The 20,410-nt window shown below is 41.3% G+C and overlaps 1 protein-coding gene across 1 annotated transcript in view; it reads left to right on the forward strand.

Annotated features, from left to right (window-relative positions):
- Window positions 1–18,896: 18,896 nt before the first annotated feature.
- LOC149322144 (phosphoribosyl pyrophosphate synthase-associated protein 1) overlaps window positions 18,897–20,410 on the forward strand; it is a 76,934-nt gene continuing 75,420 nt past the window's right edge. The window contains exon 1 of the mRNA XM_089535324.1: window positions 18,897–18,928. The gene's annotated coding sequence lies outside the window, so the exon portion shown is untranslated. The remainder of the gene's footprint in view (window positions 18,929–20,410) is intronic.

Below are 20,410 nucleotides of genomic sequence, written 5' to 3' on the forward strand. Positions count from 1 at the left end.
GTGTGTCTTCAATTTTTTTATAACTTATGGCAGCCCTAAGGCAAAACGTATCACAAGGTTTTCTTGGGAAGGTTTGTTCAGAGGTTTGTCTTTCCCTGAGTCTGAGAGTGTGTGACTCTTGCCCAATATCACCCAGTGGGTTTCTATAGCTCAGCAGGTATTGAAACACTCATTTCCAGAGTTGTAGTCCAATGCTCAAACTACTTATTTGAAAAAAACAAAAATGGAATTCCTCTGCCTTATCTTGCTTGACCAAACCTCTTGCAACATACCTTTGGCTTCAAGTCATTTCTGACTTATGGCAACCCTAAGGTGAACCTGTCATGGGATTTTCTTAGCATGTTTTGTTCAGAGCAGGTTTGCCATTGCCTTCCTTTGAGGCTGAGAAAGTGTGACTTACCCAAGGTCACCCAGTGGGTTTCCATGGCTGAGCCATGATTTGAATCCTGGTCTCCAGAATCATAGTCTAACACTCAAACTAATACGTCACACTAACTCCCTTAGTGCAACCTACCTTAGCATTGCCCCCCTCCCCCCAAAAAAATCAGCATATCTGAAAGCCCAAACTTTGCTCAGCTCTCTGTTCAACAGAGGAAGGTATCGTTGCTGATTTTGCAACCAAGACTTTTAAAACATAGGTTTGGTGAAAACGGAGACCAGATCGTGGCAAAATGGCTGGTTGAAAAATGTGGCACCTTTTTCAAAACAAACCTATGTATAAATAATGAATCCAGAAACCTCCTTCAGCTATGAGTACAAAAGTCATGGTCTTTGAAATAACTATGGCCTGTTACAGACAGGCCAAAATAAAGCTGCTTCGAGTCACTTTGTAGGAATGGTATTTCAATGATGCATGTGTCCTAAGAGTCCAAAAGCCGCACCAAAGCTGCGCTCCAGTCCTTAGAACTGGAGTGTGCCTTTGGTGCGGCTTTTGGACTCTTAGGACGCATGCATCATTGAAATAGCATACCTCCAAAGTGACTCGAAGCAGCTTTATTTTGGCCTGTCTGTAACAGGCCTAAGATTCTTTTCTCACCTTAGAAAGCAAACAAGATCAAAGAGTGGGAGTTTATGACACAGTAAGCCCTGTTAGCCTCTAGCATATCAAAACACGTAAAGTCAAAGGCTTTCACGGCCGGTATTCATAGTTTTTGTGGGGTTTGGGGGCTGTGTGGCCACGTTCTGGAAGAATTTATTCCTGACATTTTGCCTGCAACTGTGGCTGGCATCTTCAGAGGCACCCAAGGAGAGTAGTTAACCGTATGAATGAGTGTTGGAATGTATTCTGGGAAACAGTGAGGAAGTGTGTACTGTGCCCTGTGGCTTCACTAGGGTTGGTGTCACCCCGTGTGTGTGGGTCGAACTGCCTGGCGCTCCCTCCCCCAGGCCTACCAAGCCTGATGTGCCAGTTGCTGTGCCAGACTCAGAAGGTGTACTACCCCACTGTGTGACACTCTCCTCTGGGGTGTCACTTGGTGCAGTCTACACCCCCCAAGTGATGTCACTGAGCATGCCTGTTCATTTCAACACTAACCCCCATCCTCACAAGGGTGCCCTTGACCACATTCATCACATGCCTCTCTGTTTCTATTCAACACTCATTCAACACTCAATTCCATGCCAGCATTCTCTGAAGATGCCAGCCACAGATGCTGTAAAATGTCAGGAATAAAACTCTTCTATAACACAGCCACATAGGACTCTATCACACGGGAGGCAAGCATCATGAAAACGTGATTAAAACATGCTAATAGTGCAGTGGGGGGGAAGATTATCATACCCCCATGTGCTTCTCCTGTTTGTGTCCCGTGCGTAAACTGTGATGGACACATCATTGGGTAATAATGGTTATTACCCAAAGACGCGTCCATTACAGTTTACGCATGGTACACAAACGGGAGAAGCATGCAGGGGTGTGATAATCTTCCCCCCTGATCATGCTATTACCACGTTTTAATCACATTTTCATGATGCTTGCCTCCTCTGTGTTATAGTGCCCATAGCCCGAAAAATCCACAAAAATCTCATTCATATGGTTATCTACTCTCCTTGGCTGTAAATAACCGTTTTTTACCTCCCTTTGTCCACCACTTTGTCCATCATTAAAACTGTGCTTGCCACCTCATCTCCATACATACAAGGTTACTATGATCAGTACAAAAGCCATTTAGCTATTGAAAAATGGGACACATTTCAGACAGGTGATATGACATTTCAGAGCCTATTTCAGTTCTTCTGAAACCACAAATTGTGAGGCAGCCTTGTGGCAGGGCTATTTGTGGAGGTGTTCCATCCTGCCATGGTGATGACATAAGTTTGGGTTCATTTTCTGCATAGTTTTGGAAAACACTGTCTAGCAGGAGGAAGAACCGTATGGTAGTATTCCTGTTTAAAAAATACTATGCTTTGGCACTCAGTCTAGTGAGTGGGGTTAGTGCAATTGACAGAGTTAGTCCCTCACCTGTGACAGACAATTTAAATAGAGTAGGGAGTTGGTCAGTTGTGAAAATAGAGTCAGTTGAGAAAATAAGGAGTAAAAGAGGAATAAGAGGAAAGGTAGGGAGAGAAAGGTTAGAAGAGAGAGAGAGAAGAAGAAGAAACAATTGGATGGATGTGGTAAAAATCTAGTGATAACCACTAAAGAAGTGATATCAGGATACTCAAACTACTTGCTGATAGTCTTAAAAATGACATATTTGGTATGGCAATTGTTTTCCATAAATTAATATCATGATTTTAATTCAGCATTGCCTTCTGTTTTGGGGGACTTTATGCTTTGAATTATACTCACGTTTTAAAAGAAAGTTGTTAAAGAATGGCCTAAGGTGCTATACTCTTTTAATGCAGTTAAACATTTTAAAAAATAAATAAATAAAATAAAACGTTTATTTATATCCTGCCTCTCTGGCAATGCCGATCGAGGTGACTTACAAGATAAAATTACCATACAATCCAATATCTCCATAACTCACCCTCCTCTTTTTAAAGTATTTGATAGTTTAATATGTGATTTGTTTTAATTATTGTAGTAATTTAATTCTATTTTAATGTCCTATTTTTGTACATTTTTAACTGTACTGTTTTTTAAGGCTGTAAAGTGCGCTGAGTCCCAACCTTCGGAGAAGGGTGGGATATAAATAAATATAACAACAACAACTTTCCCCCTATTTTCTAATTGTTCTGGAAAAAGTTCTTGAAGTATCAAACAATATACATTAGCAATCCTCTGACTGTCCTTGTTTGCAGTGACAGTCCTGATACGTCTTCTGTTGCCCTACTTTTTCAGCTGCAGTGCCCAGTTTCTCTGTCCTCTCCCACTGTCCCCCTCAGCTTCAGTTGGTAAAAACTAAGTTCAAAGTTCAAAAGCAGTTTGCATCAATTAATTCGGCAGGCAGAAAGCAGAGAAGTGAGTGGAAATCTTACCCTTCCCAGTAGGCTTAGGCAAAAGCAAATCACAGGATCCCCTCCTACCTTGTGTGATCTTCCTTATGAATAACATTTGTCATCTTGAACACACTCTGTTGCTTGGCCACATGTGTCACAGTTTTCATCTATGAAATGCAGGACAGTATGCATGTGTGCTGATACTGAAGTTAGGGAAGACCCATGCACACTGTGCAGCGATGATAATATTGGGCTATTGAACAGCAGGTGCAGAGAGGCATGTTATTTATAATGCAAGACACAGACCTTGGAATCATTTCTTCCTGTCTACTCAACCAACTGCACTCAGGTTGCCAGGATAGGTTCTGGTGATGTCACAGGCAGTTTAGAGCAACAAGTTTGGATGCATTCCATACTCTGAGATTTCAGAATGAAATCCTGAGACCAGGGGCTCATTCCCATTTAACCTGTTCAGGATTTGCCTTCGCTCCATGTTGGTAAATTGATTCCAAAAGGCACTATGAAAGCGGATCTTATCATTATGTGCTTGTAATCGCTTCTTTTTTGTCAGGATTGTCATCCCCACTAGTTTGTGCTGCTTCAAAATGCATGTCAATCATCTCTGTGTCATCAGTGACATAAGTGGCAGCCTGGCTTCTGGGTGGGGAGAGGACACTGGCAGGCACTGGGCCTCTTGGTTGGGCATCACTCAGAAGGTGCTTCCCCCAAAGAGGTGATCAGGAGCACAGTGCTAAAACCTTCAAAGGGCTCCATGGCATTGATAGATGCAAAACCCCTGCTCTTTCCTGACACTAGTTCTTTGGTGGTTCTTTTGGAAAAATTCCAGAGCATGTTCAACAAGTGGAAATCTGAATCGCATCATTCTGGAGAGGAGGGACTAATGACAGAGGGGTGTTTACCATCCCTCCTCATTTTTTTGGCAGATCCACCATTCCCCCTGTCTCTCAGCGCTGCCTTTTGGCTTGTGGTGTGACCTATGGGTGCATTTTAAAAAAATTCATAGAAAATTTTATTTATTGGTTTTGCAATTACTTGCCTTTGAAATTAGTTGCAAAATCAATTAATCAAATTTTCTATGAATATTTTTTTTTAAAATGCACCCATACATCAGACCACAAGCCAAAAGGCAGTGCTGAGAGATGGGGGGAATGGTGGATCTACCAAGCACAAGAAAAGGATTCTTTCAAGCAATTATTTTTAAAACTCACATGAAGTACGGGCTCTCAGTTTGCTCTTGCACTGTGTTCTTTTTCAACCTAAACTATCTCCAGTTCTCCTTGAGCCCTTTTGTTTTTCTAACAGTACAGATCCATTTGAATGGAAGTGCTACATTGTTCAGTGTAGGCTACGTCTCATTCATTCATAATCTCTCTCTCTCTCTCTTTCTGCCTCAAAGGAGCTTCCTTACAATCTTCCACACAACCTAAGACACATCTCCTTCTTCTCTAATTGAATTCCCTCCTCCCCTCTCCTGCCCTGGTGACAGATCTCAGTTCGTGTTTGTAACTCATGTTTGTTATTGTCTAGCCAGGGGCAAGATTCCCAGGGATGGTTGATTATGCAATCGTATTAAGTGAGATGGATGCACAGAACTGTTTGTCACAGGGAAAGAAAAGGGCCAGTACGTGTCATTCCAGTTGAAGACTGAGGCTGCTTTCCCAGGAGAAGCTCTAACTGGTTTTTGCATTTCCCATATCTCCAACTGGAAGGTAAACCTAAACCGGGCATGTGTTTGGTTTAACATTTTCTCTGTCCAGCATCTATATCCAAGGACTCATACATCTTTCTCCCCACATACTGGATTTCTTAGCGTCACTTCTGAATGTGCTGAGGAAGGTGCAGTTGCACATCTAAAACATAATAAAAGATGAGAAGAGCAGTTGAATGTGAGAGACTACAGGAGGGGTGAGAATCAGGTACCATTCCAGATATTGGTGGTCTGCAATTCCCAGCAATCCTCTCAATTTGCTATGCTGGTTTAGGCTGCTGGGATTTGTAATCCAACAACATCTGCAAGGTCACATGTTTTCATGCCCTGGTCTACAAACTGGCACTGTTTTTTACTGGTTCCATTCCTTCCTCGAGTGGCAAACCTAGAAAATGGTGTCAGGCAATTCCTGTGCCATTCCTTGTCTATAGGCCTATGGGGCCCCATAAGGGCCATTTTGTCCCCTGTGCTATTTAATATATACATGAAGTTGCTGAAAGAAATTGTCTAGAGTTTTGGGGTCAGGTGTTATGAGTGTGCTGATGATACCCAGCTCTGTCTTTCCTTTCCATCTCAATCCACAGAAACTGCCTCTGTTCTAAAACAGTGCCTGTCAGCAGCGATGGACTGGATAAGGACGAACAAATTGAAACTCAATCCAGACAATCCAGAGGTGTTCCTGGTCAGTCAGAAAGCAGATCAGAGAATGGGATTGAGCCTGTGCTGGATGAGGTTACATTTTTGACGAAGACACGGGTTCTCTGTTCCTAGATTCAACCCTGACTCTGGAAACTCAGGTGTCTGTGGTCATTGTTTGATTGAAAATGTCCCCTTTAGTACACTCACACCAAGTGCAGCTATTTTTATGTATTCCATATCCTGATTTACAATTTCTAGCTCAGACACTTAAAAAAATTAACCCCCAAAACTGCACCAAATTTGTAAAAACGACTACAAGATTCTACAGCAAGACAGCATGGTGTAGTCGTTTGAGAGTTGGACTATGACTCTGGGTTCAATTCCCAGCTTGGTCATACAATCCACTGGGTGACCTTGGTTGGGCAAGTCACATTCTCTCAGCCTCAGGGGAAGGCAATGACAAACCTCTGAACAAATCTTGCTAAGCAAACCTCATGATAGGGTCGTCAGCATAAGTCGGAAATGACTTGAAGACACATAACAAGTGATCTCTTCCTCCAGTGTACCGCCACATCCTGATCCCATCCCACCCCCACACAGTTGTCCAAGTTCTTTTATCATCAGATACAGTTATGATGATGAAGCTCCATCATAATTAGTTCTGCCAATGCCACCCCCTGCAAAAAAACAATTCTTAAGCCAGACAGTGCCTCAACCAAAGGTTTTCTAAGACTGAGGCACTGTAGAAATGGCAACTGCTGTGCTCTCCTGGTCATGGGGTGCATTGAGACAGGCAGCTGGAGAAACTGCTTCTTTCATTCTGCTCCATGACTGACAGGACACATCAGTCATCATTTCCAGCATCTCCATCTGCAGAACCTTAGAAATAACCCTTTGGGGTGCTGCCTGGCTGAAAAGTTAGGGTCATGTTTGGTCATTAATGACTGTAAATATAAATATCAAAACTTACAAGATTGCTCATAAGTCTGGCTTACAGTCACATAAATACTAAACTGGTTGCCAGCCAGTTGGTTTTCAGCACAGAGAACAAGTTAGGTAATTTGGCACCCTTTCCACCACACAGTTATAGTGCCATGATTCTATATTAACTCCCATGACTGGCTTTTATGGAGTCCTCCATAAGATCCTCGATAGTTTGGTCAAAGACACTAAAGGAGCAATCTCACTGATGATTCTAAATACTTTGTGAAACTACAATTCCCAGAATTCCATAGGATAGAACAATAGCAGACAAAGTGAAATCATAGTGCTATAACTGTATAGTATGAAACAGCCTGTGGTTCTATATAATTCACTTCCCTTGCCTTCAACCATTGAGAAGATGTGTCACTTGGGAAGTCCTCGGTTTTATGATAAAGGTACAGTTGACTTTCTCATGTGTGGTGGCTACGTTCTGCTGGAACTAGTTTGCCTCTCCCTACTTTTGCCCATAATGTTGGGCTGCTTTTGTGGTTCCTCTTCTAGGGAAGTCACATGGAGAGTCCTTGTTCAGCATGTCTTTTTAGAGAAACTACTAGTTATGGCAAAACAAGTGACTCTGCAAACAGGAAGGCATCCTATTTTGGCCAAACTAGTGTCATGCCCCATCACAGGGTGGGCACATCATGTGCAAATGCACAATTCAATCTTTCCACCCTGCTCATCTCTCTCTGTTTTCTGCCTGTCTATACTAACTTCCTCTTGCTATTTCATTTAACATATCCAGAGCCTGCTATTCAGGGTAAAAAGTCCTTACAAAGCAGGTTGCCATATACAGTAAACTGAATTGTCTCTGGACAATGGGTGTCTTATCTGGGGATTATAGGTGATAATCCTCGCCCCCCCCCAAAAAAAAAAATATTACAGGGCAAATTCTAATAGAAATACATAAGCTACAAAGAGCTACATAAGCATCAAGAAACAGTAATTCTTTAAAAAAAAAAATTAGGAAGCAGGTGCTTTCTTGTGGCCTGACCTTATAGCGTGTAGACAAAAAGTTGTAGCTTCAAGATATGTAACTGTGACTAGGTTATGCTGTAACTGGAAACAGATTACACCAAATGTCACACAGGTATTTTTCTGAAAAGAAACGAAACCTATCTGGTGATGGTGACTGAAGCATATTCTAGTTCTTGAAACAATTACCATTTCAAAACATCACTTCTGGGTGTGTGGGGAGTACACTGATGTTCTTTGTACTCTGTTTGCTCCTTATGGGTTGCCTATAGAAATGGCTTGCAATTATTTTCTGATAATTTCCGATTCCTTTTAGTAATTAATATTTACTCTGAAAGGCTTGATCTGCCACCTACCACAAGTGGGTTGGCAGTGTATTTTGTTTAGACTATGAAAAATGCCTTGGATAAAAATGTGTGTGTGTAGCAGTAGTTGTAGTACAACTTTGCTATATTGCATTTATTTATTTATTCATTCATTCATTCAGATAGTCATTCATTTTTTGCTCACTTATTGCTTTATCTGCATGTTGCATGCAACACAGAATTGTTTTTAAGGTGCCACTTGCAGAAACATTTTGAATTGCTCAGACCAAATTAACTATTGATGTAAATGGCAGCCAAAGTTTGGGCTGCCAGGGTCTTTTGTTGTGTTTACAATTAATTTGCTATCTGGAGCCAGCCTGGTTTTATGCTACTGCTCCGTTGTCCTAAACAGAGGCTCAGTGTTTTCCATGTGGATCAGCAGACTCTAGTCTGCAATCTTATGGGGCGGACCAGAGGGGAAAAGAAATACAGTGGGCCTTCCACATTCGCAGGAGTTAGGGACGCAGGACCCCCATGAAAGTGGAAAAACTTCAAATAAAAAAACCTAATCTTTTTACTTAACAGAACTCCTTTCTAGGAATCTCTAGGTCATCCAGTATAAGTCTGTGGCCAACATCAGCTGCAAATTCACCACAGAATTGTGCTGGAAGACCTACAGATGCCTAGCGATGTATTCTCTTTAGGAATCTCTAGGTTTTCCAGTGCAATGTCTTGTGAAAGCTGTCCACAGAGTCATGCTGGAGGATCCAGAGATTCCTAGCGAGAACATATTAATCAAATCTGTCAATAATCAAATCCACAAAAGTCAAAGCCACAAAAGAAGGCCAATGGTAGTTTTAAAAACTGGAGGGGTGGGGGGAAAGTCCAGTAACCTATTTGGTAAGAATGAATGGTACCATAATAACAAAGGGGTTACTTCATTATGGATCAGTGGAACACTCATTGCTGCAAAATGGGTGAGTATTAAGGGTGGGCAAAGTGTTCCACCTCTAATTTGTTGTTGTTATTTTGCTGGCTTTAACCCTGGAGTTTATCACACTGGACTGACCCCGTGCAAAAACTGAATTTAAACTAGAAAAAACCCTCAAAAGCAGATAGATTTTCAAATGACGTTGCGGGTTAACCCGAACAAAAAGTGGAAAAAAACCCGCAGAAGTGGGTAGATTTTCAGATGACGTTTGTGTGAAGGCAAAATAATGCAACATTAACCTGAACAGCCAAAACCTGCTCCTTTTTACTTTTGGCGATTTTCCATTTGGGTTAATACACAAACACATCTGAAAAACACCCCACTTTTGTGGGTCCCCCCCCAGACTTTTATATTCCATTTCTGCATGGGATTTCAGCAATTTCCCTCCATGTGATAAACTCCCTTTTCTGGTTTCTCAGACTGGTCTTTTTCTGGGGGTGGAGGAAAGTGGGGCAGGTAAATGGCAATTTCTGGAAGTTCCCAGAGTGACAATTCACCTTTTAAAAAGATTGCAGCTCCCCCTGCACTGTTTAAGTTTTAAAAACACACAACTATTTTTCAAAATTAGAAGTCACTTCCAGCCACTTTGGATTTTGTTGGGCTTCTTGGGAGGGGGGCATTTTTGGGAGTCCATGTGGCACTGAAGTGTTGTATGGGAAAACTGTGGTGCACAGCAAGAGACCTGACTCTTATTTTACTGGATTATAAATTGTTTTTAATTCTATAGGTTGTTCAATAGCATTTTAATTGAGTACTTATATGTGCTTTATGGATCTCTTAAAATGTATTTTAATCTGGAAGGGAAGCTAGAACCGCCACCTTCTCTGTTCTCCTTTTGTCCTCCAGCAAAGATTTAAAAATTAAATAAATTTGGCAGTCTTTCAGAGACTAATTGGCTGTTCTAAGGAAATTGTTTTTATAATAGACTTGTGCTGTACTTATTTAATGTATTTCATTTTTAGATGGATAGTTTTTGATTGCTTTTAATTCATTAGTGTTTTCATATTACAGTTTATTTAATTATATTTTGGTATGTTTTTGTATGTTTTTATCTGTATTTGGCATTTCCCCCTTGCACCTGCTTTAATCTTTGTAAGCTACCTTGAGTCCCAGTTTTGGGATATAAATGAAATAGCGCTGTGTAGTAATTTGAGTGGCATGGTGTGGTGGTTCGAGCATTGGACATTGGGAGGCCAGGATACAAATCCCCACTCATCCATGGAAACCCACTGGGTGACCTTGGATAAGTCACACACTCTCAGGAGATTATCAGACCGGGGAGGGGGGGCGGGGAGATGGGAGTAAAAGACATACTGCCAGCATAATCGTGCAATCATGTTGAAGATTTCCAGATGACGTCGCGCTCATCTGGAAGTTATCTGGTGAAGATCCAGGAATGCTCCAGCGACAAACCATTCCTGGGACTTCCCCATTAATGGTTTGTTGCTGGAGCATTCCTGGATATTAACAGGATAAGTTTGGATGAGCGCGATGTTTCTGAAAATCTTCAGCATGATCCTGCCATTATGCTGGGAGTATGCCTTTTACTCCCAACTCCCCCTCCCCACCTGATAATCTTCTATGTCTCAGAGGAAAGCCAAGAGAACTTCCCCCTCCCCAAACAAATCTTGCCAAGAAAACTTCATGATGGGGTCACTTGAGGATCACTGTAAGTCAGAAAGAACCTGAAGGCACACAACACACACACATATTTGTCTCTTTTAGGTCAATGTGGAAATTGGTATTAATTTCCTCCTTCCTCTTTAAAGACAAACAACAACAATAGAGAGAGTAAATCATAAGGCTGCAACTGCAAGGGACAGTCGCTGTGTTGAGTTTTGTTCTTGTCCTTTGACATCTCAAAATAATGGTTGTTCAAACCTTGTGCTGCCTTTCAAGTGAAGCCTATGTATAACCCCTGCATCTGAAACTAGTAATGGATATGGATTAAGAACATTATATTATGCCTGTCCTTCTGGATGAGGAAACACCCCTTTAAACTATCAGAGGCACATCTGGATATGCACCCTTGGTCCTGGATGCTCAGGTGGTGACTGTACCTTGGAATACTTCTGCACAGTTTCAGCTAATGGCACAGGCAAAGGGTGACTTTACCAGGGGAGGGCAAATCTGGTTGCTGTCACACACCCAAGGATATGAGTTTTTTTAAAAAAATTACTGCACACAGAATGCTAAAAAAAAAAAAGCCCGACAGACTTATCTAAAACAATACTACTCGAAGTGGTGGTCTATGGACCAATGCTGGCCCACCATTGTTGAGCCATCAGCAAACAGTCCCTAGAGAATTTCCAGGAGAGAAGGGAACAATCATACTGAAGATGAAGCAAGTTTGTTTTCTGCAACTCCAGAGAACAGAACCCAGAGCAACAGATTCAAACTAGAGAAAAAGAGATTCCACCTCAACATTAGGAGGAACTTCCTGACAGTAAGGGCTGTTCGACAGTGGAACACACTCCCTCGGAGAGTCGTGGAGTCTCCTTCCTTGGGAGTCTTTAAGCAGAGGTTGGATGGGCATCTGTTGGGGTGCTTTGGTTGTGTATTCCTGCATGGCAGAATGGGGTTGGACTGGTTGGCCCTTGAGGTCTCTTCCAACGCTGTGATTCTATAAAATGAACTTAAATGGGGTGCTGGTTCCAGAAACATGGGGGAAAAGTTGCCAGTCCTACACATCAGATAATTTTAAGAAGCACTAATATAAAATATAAAATAGTACCACAGAAATGCCATGTACAAACAGCTAGTTTCAATATACATTTATAAAAATGAATTTAGTGTTTTTTTAATTGATAATTTAGTCCAGCTTTCCCCAATGTCCAGGAGCCATTTGGACTTCATTTCCCATCAATCCCAGACAGCAAGACCAATGACCAAGAATTCTGGGCATTGTAGGCCATGAATATCTTGGAGAAGGTTAGCTGACTCTTAACATTTTCCTCCATGTATGTCAAAACAATTGGTATCTATGCATTTACAGTGTGCCCTTGGCTTATGCGGGGGATCCATTCCGCCCGCCCCCCCCCCCCCCGTGTAAGTCAAATAGCACGTATGCTCAAGCCCCATTCACTTGAATGGGGCTTGTACAGGTGGCGGCATGGAGGCATGTGCGTGCCATGGGCACGCACCCCATTCCAGTGGGACGTGCCGCCCCTTGCACCCCGCACGCTCCCACACAGCTCTCTGCAGGTTTGAGCGTATGCTCAAACCCGCATATAGCGTGCCCGCTTATGACGTGGGCACACTGTATTTTGGTATGGTAGTCAATATGAGACAACTGGTCTCAAATTTTAGTCACACATGCCTTGGTCACACAGCCAGAGTCTACATGAGGAAGTCATACAGGAGTACTCAGAAACCAGAACTAATACAGACCACTACTGCTGAGACAGCACTGATATGAGTCTGAGGAAGTAGATTTAAGTCTTAAAAAGCTTATGCTACCAGCTTTTCTTTCTTTGAGTTCAAAGGTGCTACAAGATCCCTTTGCACATTGATCCAGACTGACACAGCTATATCTTTGAATTCTATATGTATCTCACATATTATCCTGTTTGGCTTTTTTTTTTTTTTTTTTTTTGGCTTCTGACTGGGCCTGAAGTCATGGGTTAACTGGGAAACGAACAATTAGAGTGATGGTGAATCCACTCCAGCGCTTCCACAATGCTGTTCAATAAGTTCAGCACTTGGGATAGCTCCTTTAAAATCAGGATTAAACCCAGAGTAACTTCAGCCACCCACCCTGACATGGGAGCCATCAGTTGTAATGAGGAACAGTGCTGTAGTGACAAGGCAGCTGGGGAGAGAGGGACACCCTGTTTCCCCATAAATAATTTTGAGTATCAAATGTGCATACTGTTAGTTCTGAATAAAAATGTTGATGAATCATGTTGAGGTGGTCTTCTTTTTTGTGGCATAGGAATCTATCCCTATTCTCTCCATGTTGTTTTTGTTTCTGGTACCATAAGCTTCTGTTAAAGAAGTAAAGCCCAGGAACCCAGCTACTTCTTAACTGACGTCTGTGCTGTAGTTCCTTGCCCTCTGAATTTAACCTGCTGAAATCAATCTGACATTTCTGTCCCCACCCCATATCGCTCTGTGACACTTCTGAACTGATTGGTAGCTGTGTTCTTGGTAGCAGTTCAGCAGATGCAGCCCCCCCCCCCACACACACACGCACACTGAAGATCCATGGTGGCAAAAAGCCTCGATTCCCTTATCAGCCAGTTGAAATAGTAGAGCTTCTGTTAAGAAAGAAAAGGAGTAGCTCCACCAAGAGTTGGTTCCTGCATGTTTCTGTTGTGAATTATATAAAAACTCCTGCTCTAATAGGTATAAACTCATAATGGACAGATTTTATTACATAGGATTGATTATGACAGAATCATGTGCCCAAATCTGACTTCTGTTACTTCTGCTTTCTGTTCCAAAAAACATATGTGAGACAGGAAAAAAATCTTCCACAGCAATAGTAAGTATACTTCAAAAAATGAGGTAAGCCCCACCCTACACATATCTGATGAGGCTAATTTGATTTGAAGAAATATATTATGTTTTATTCTTGGACATGCCCATTTTCAGTCCTAAAATTGCTAGCCAATACATAATGATGATTAGACACAAATAACTAAACTCTCGAGTTTATCATATGGGGAAATCCCGTGCAAAAACGAGGGTTTAAATTGGGGGGGAAAACACCTGAAAAAGAGGTTTGATTTTCACACGACATCATTGTTAAATTAATGTTAACCCGAACGGAAAGTGGAGGAAAAGTAGACAAAAGCTGCTCCTTTTTACTTTCGGAAAATCCCAAAAGTAAAAAGGAGCAGCTTTTGTTTACTTTCTGTTCGGGTTTAACAATGACGTGTGAAAATCAACCCGCTTTTGCAGGTTTTTTCTACCTTTTAAATCCCATTTTTGCACGGGATTTCTCCCATGTGCTAAACTCCTCTCTCTCATCCTCTGGGGAAGGCAAAGGCAAACCTCCTCTGAACAAATCTTGTCAAGAAAACCCCAGGGTCACCATAATTTGGAAACAACTTGAAGGCACACAACACACACACACACACAGCTTAACTCTGTTTTTAATAATTAAAACAAAGCAACCCAGATTCCTGTAAATTCATGTGAGTGTGTTTTGTTTTCCCACCAGCACCAGAAAGATAAATAGGCAAAATATCTATAAATTACCAAGTCAAAATGTAAACCCAGTACCTACTCATAGTTCTGCTTCTTGGGAAACTGCTTTGTTCAGATCACCCCATGGTTTACCATTGGACAGTGGAGGAGAGTGCCACAGAAACAGCTACATAAGCAAAGGTAGTTACTGGCCTGTAACGTATATTACACACCTCTTCATCCACATGATATACCTCAGTTGCTTTCTGGCTGTTTACATTCAGTCTCTGGGACATTTTAAAAAACAATGGGCCTGTACAGACAGGCCAAAATAAAGCTGCTTCTGGTCAGTTTGGAGGTATGCGGTTTAAATGCTGCATGCTTCTTAAGAGGCCAGAAGCCATGCCAAAGCCACACTCCAGACCTAAGGACTGGAGCGCAACTTTGGTGCAGCTTTTAGCATCTTAAGATGTGTGTGTCATTAAACAGCATACCTCCAAAGTGATCCAAAGCAGCTTTATTTTGGCCTGTCTGTTGAACAGAGTACTGCTCACTCCCTTGTTTCTTCCTCTTCCGTGAGGGATCCTGAAAGAAATGATGCCTACATCTAAGTTTTTTAAAACATGGATACTATCAAAGTGAGGGAATGAGTAGAATTTAACAAAGGCAGGTGGGCTGATCTCATTTGTGGTAATCCAAGTTTGTAATCCTAAATAAACTGACTGAGAGAGAAAGTGGGACTTACACCTGAGTAAGCATACCCAAATATGTAATTTGTAAGAACAGATGTACTGAGATTATCAGGTGTACAGTACAGTGTGATAATCCTACATAGGGTTGTAAGAAAGGAGGAGTAATCGGATCACAGATTCACTGAAGATGTACTGAGATTATGTAGGATTGGGAGAAATGAGTGGTAATAGGAACCCAGATTCTCTATGGCACAGGTGACCTAAGAATTATGCTTGAGCAGGGAACCCTGATTTCCAAAGTCATAGTCAAACGCTCAAATCACTATACCATTTACACTTCTCATATTACAAAAAGAAATAGGCACAATTTTTTACAGTCTGGGTTTTTTATGTCAAATTTTCCTCTTACTAAATTAGAAATTAAAATCTTACCAAATTGAAAAGTGGTGAAAGTTGGGCAAGATCTGGATTTCATTTATCTCCCCCCACCCAATTATTATATCCTTTATTGATACTTCATGTATATGTACAATCTCAAATTCACATATATCTTTTTAAACCATATCAAACAAAATACAACAATAAGGGATAATAGTATCTCATTTATATTATTCTCTTTTTGTATCTCAACTCTTTGAATCTTCTATTAACAAAGCATCCTCCCTCTTAATCAGTATAGTTATTCCAATTTAAAAAAGGAAATTAGTACTGTTATTTAATTTCCTTCCGATTGTGGCATAAATTTGAATTTTACAGTTCCCCTTCTTATCTATAATTTAATATTAACCCCATATTAATAAAACATATAACAAATCTGCGATATGTTTGTCTACATTTTGTATACATATCTCTCTGCATATACACACATGTACACAAACATGTTTCTTGCCACTAATAATAAGTCACTTATATACCTATTTATCTTTTAACCTTCAGTGGGAAAATTCAACTGCAAACCCTTTCACACAAACCAATTATAGCACTATGATTCCACCTTAATTACTATGGCCATATCCTATGAAACTCTGGGACTGGCAGGTTAGGAAGGAGTCTTTGGAATCCCCAGCCAGGGAGTTCCTCTGGTTTGTTGTTGTGTGCATTCAAGTCATTTCAGACATCTGGTGATCCTAAGGCAAACCTATCATAGGGGTTTCTTGGCAAGGATTTCTTCAGAGAAGGTTTGTCATTGTTTTCCTTTGAGGCTGAGAGCATGTGACTTGCCCAAGGTCACCCAATGGGTTTCATAGCCGAGTTGGGAATCGAACCCTGGTCTCCAGAGTTGTAATCCAACACTCAAACAACTATGCCACGTTGGCTCTCTCTGACTAAACTGTAAACCCCAGGAGGGTTCCACAGGAGACAGCCATGGCCATTAAAGTGGAATCATACAATTATAATTACGTAGTGTGATAGGTTTGCTTCTTTAATTCAAGTGTTTCCAGACAGTGTAATCCAAACATTTTTGATTTATGTATAACAAAGCTTGATTTTTTTAAAAAAAAAACCTTTTGAATTATAGCTATTACCTCTACAGTAGATAAATTCGCTTTACACGTTCTCCCATTTGACCCAAGTTATTGTTGCAATGATGAAGTGTTCCTAGACAGAAAGATCATAAGGCCCTAAGTAATGAAACAAAGCTGCTAACAGTAACAGAAAGATCGAATGGTTCTCCTCAGTTAATGAGTTATTTGAAAGCTAAAGAGTAGAACTTCAGAAACAACTGGATAAAACAATGATTAGGGACTACAATGTTCCTCATTAAACCTGATGATTTATAAATTGCGCAGTGGTGAATAATACTTGAGGTTGAGGCTCACAATCCTCTTTTAAGAAAAAGTATTTTGCCTAAACATTTTCAGGGACTTTTATGACAGACACTTTACAACAATAAACCCTTTCAGATTGCTTTTCCTCACCCTCCTTCCTCAGCTCACATTTCTAAAGAAAACCAGCTGAAAGAGTCACAAAGTGGGCCTGACACCATCCCCAAAATGCCAGCCACCTCTTTTTCTTGTTCTCTGCATAAACTATTGTGTACATAAACACTACACCACTGATGTGTCCTTGACATAAGTATTCTGCTTTTTGCCTCACAAAGGGACCTGTGTGTTAGGTCTGGTGAGGGAGACTAATCCAAAAACTGCTAGACTTTAAAATATGCTGTATATTTTTAATGGAGGGCACGGGCATTAATGTTTCTATATCCCAGTATCCTTCAATGCAAACTTGAAATCTGGTTTGCACCAAGATGGTATTAATTTAGTTAGCACAGCAATCCTAACTCAAAGATGTGCCATCTGTAGAGGGCTAGGATTCAATACAAGTCTCTTCTATTGGCAGAAATGCTTTTCCTGCCTGCTGATCAGAGCAATCTATCTGCATAACTGCTTTGCTGGCTAAGATCTTCTGGCAGAAAAGGCAAAGTGATGCAAAAAGAAAAAATGTGGCTTGGTGTGAGGAAAGAACCAAATTATGCCAGAGGAAGATGTTGGGATATAGAGTCACAAGAAAAATGTAGACTGTGGGTTTTAATAGTAACCAGGCATAAAAGGGTGACTGTGAGCCATAATGATTAGGCATTTAAACAGGAAGTGACATAAAAAGATAGTCAGCAAGTGCCATAAAGTCCTGTAGGATGCTGCCAGTCTGAAGAGTCCCTCAGGACTCGGAGGGAGGCTGGGTCCTTTGTGGCCCCAGAGGGAGAGGCAAGTCCTAGTAGGCCTCACGGAGCCTTGGCTAGAGTAGTGACAAGCGTTTCACCCAGAGAGGGTTGTTACTGGTGTGGATGGAGGATGGTGTCGATGTATATAGTGTTGCACACAGTGGGACTCCTAAGAATACAAGCCTCATCTGAGAGAAGTTTACAGTGTCTCTTTGCTCATTGAGAAAGGGAGAGGTGTTTCTCCAGCTCACAAGCTGCTGACTACAGTCACGAAGGTGGAAAATACAGTGCCAAACATTGACGTGTTGCCTCACGCGCTGCGTAACAACATAAAACGCTTTTGACGAACAGCACAGTCATTGTAAAAACAGGCAAGAAGGCACAAGGAATGGCAATAGAAGAGACCTTAATGGCCTTACATTTGCTCCCTGAAGCCAATCATCCTTGTCCTTTTCACTTCTCATAGCCATCCACTCAGCCCGTTTCCCATTAGCCTGTTCACTTCCTTTTCCAGTGGAACTGAGTGGCCATGGTAGCACTTAGAGAAAGGACAGTACTGGCCTTGCTTAAATCCATACCTTCTAAGTGTCCCAGTTGGCCAACGACAGTCCCAATTAATTCTCTATCGTTCCACTTTTATAGTTCTTCTAAAATGTCCTTGCTTCACTGTCCTCCTTCTACCTTCCCCTTTGTTCTCAGCTTATTTCAGTCTCTGCAAACTGTGTTCAAACTGCAAACGTAGCTTGTACTCAGTCACCTCAGCTGGGTGGGGGCAAGAAGGGGCAGAGTCTTACCCTTCCTAGTAGGCTCAGGCAAAGGCAAACTGCTGCTGCTTCCTTCCCTAGCTCATTAATACCTTTTGGCTAACCTGACCACACATTATTGTAAGCCCACAATGTGTCCCTGCTTTCATTTGCGAAATGTTGGTGCTAAAGAAAAACCCTGTGATAAGTTCACCTTAATGTGCCATAAATTGGAAACAACTTGACACACACATGTAAATCTTTCTATCCTGAGTAGTGTTAGGAAGTTTCTAATTAGGGAATATTTAATAAGCTCAAATTGCTAAGAGAGAGGGCCGTAGCAACACCCTCGCAAGACCGTGTCCTGATAGCATATACCAGAGGACCAAACAATCCTTTGAGAGATGATGCGGAAACAGACTCTTTCTAATTAATGTCTAAAGTTTATTAAAAGGGAAAACACATGGCAAATGGTCACACACACACATTCAACACTTGCAGAAAGCAAAGGAGGGAAATAGTGAAATAGGTTAAGAGAGGCACCACTATGGGAGATACATACCTCCGAAGACTTGTCTGGGAGTCTGATGCAGACGGAGATGATGGAGGAGACACGGCTGCCAGAACGTGGGGAAATGGCCGTGAGAGCTAAAATCAGAATCCAGTCTGGCGTCAACCAGTCAGTATTCAGGTAATAGTGCACCAGGTGGACAAATCTACAGATATTTATAGGAGAAATCTAGCCTCTAACAATGAGCTTAATGGTTTGGCTGAAGCCAAGACAAAGGGTGTGAGGACCCAGGCTATTGGGTGAAGAATAGCCTAGGCAATGCACATGGGTCTTGACACAATCAGGGAAGACAAATAGATGTATGGGTGCGTCACATCAAGTGTGAGGCTGAAAGCAAACAATCAGCATTGTGTTGGTTTGGGAGGTGATGGGTTTCCCAATGGCAACTCCCAAACCTTCCTGTGTGGAAATTCCCAAATGTTATTTTTCAGGGGTCTTGTGAGGCTGATGGCCACACTGACCTTCTCACCTAGCCATAATGGCAGACCCTCTTAGGAGGTCAGCTTGGGGTCACGGAGGGAACGTCACACTCCAAAATTTTTAATAAAAGCAGATGTTCTAACAGTAGTAAGCCAAATACTTTTCTGAACAGATGGGGTAGGGGCAGAGACGGACTGGTTGAGCAGAGAGTAGGGAAGAGAAGTAAGGAGAAAAGCTTTGGCTGGGGAGAGCAGAGCTGGGCTGGACAAGGAAGGAGGATGAGAGTAAGATGGATTTCTGTCTGGTATATGGCCAGATTTATGAAAGTTGTGTGAAAAATGAGGGAAGTCTTGGTATGGCTTGAACTGTGTAAAAAGTAGCCACAAATGAGTGGAAAGATGACTGTGTAAAAGAAGCATGTTTGAATTTCATCCTTTTTGCTTCATTGTGTTATCTTGTATTGTGTACTCTTCCAACATTGTGCTTAATTTCACTGGTTCAGATGAAGGAATGGATGGATCTTTCTTTTACAGCTTAGCTTGAAATCTGATCTCTGTCTAGTGTTTTATAAGAAATGCAAATGGTTCAAATACCATTTTAATAGAAATTCATGAGGCATAGCTTCCTGTATGCCAGCTGAATTCACTGGAGAAATGGGGGATATAAATATAACTAACGTATAAATAATACATATGTGTGTATATGTGACTATCAGGGGAGTGAGTAAGTGAAGAAGAGATAGAGAAAGCCTAGAGGACCAGTAATAGCAAAGGAGTAAGGTAGGTGTTAAATGAGATGGAAGTTCTCTTTAAAAAAAAATCTTTAAAAACATCACATTTTACCAAATTTTCATTTCAACTACATAAAATTGTTTGTGTCTGTGTGTGTGTGTGCACGCATGTGCGCAATTGCATTTAGGCTATTCATATGATATTGTGATTTAAAAATATAATTTTAATTTGCTAGTTGTTTATGTCACAACTATTACCATTATATTCAGTTATATACAGGAATTACAATTAATGAGTAACATTAATAGGAAAAAAAACATTTCTAAGGATTCTACTGGATGGGATGGGAAAAGTTCAATTGGGGGGGTTGACACCAAACCTAGTTTGGTGATACAGGGATGATTATTTAAGATTTGCAGAGGCCATCCAAAATGAGTTTGGTCCCTGGAGT

The sequence above is a fragment of the Sceloporus occidentalis genome, unplaced genomic scaffold (assembly GCF_023333645.1).
Source record: "Sceloporus occidentalis isolate IW3139 unplaced genomic scaffold, rSceOcc1.0.p SCAF_1, whole genome shotgun sequence".
NCBI classification, from domain to species: Eukaryota; Metazoa; Chordata; class Lepidosauria; order Squamata; family Phrynosomatidae; genus Sceloporus; species Sceloporus occidentalis.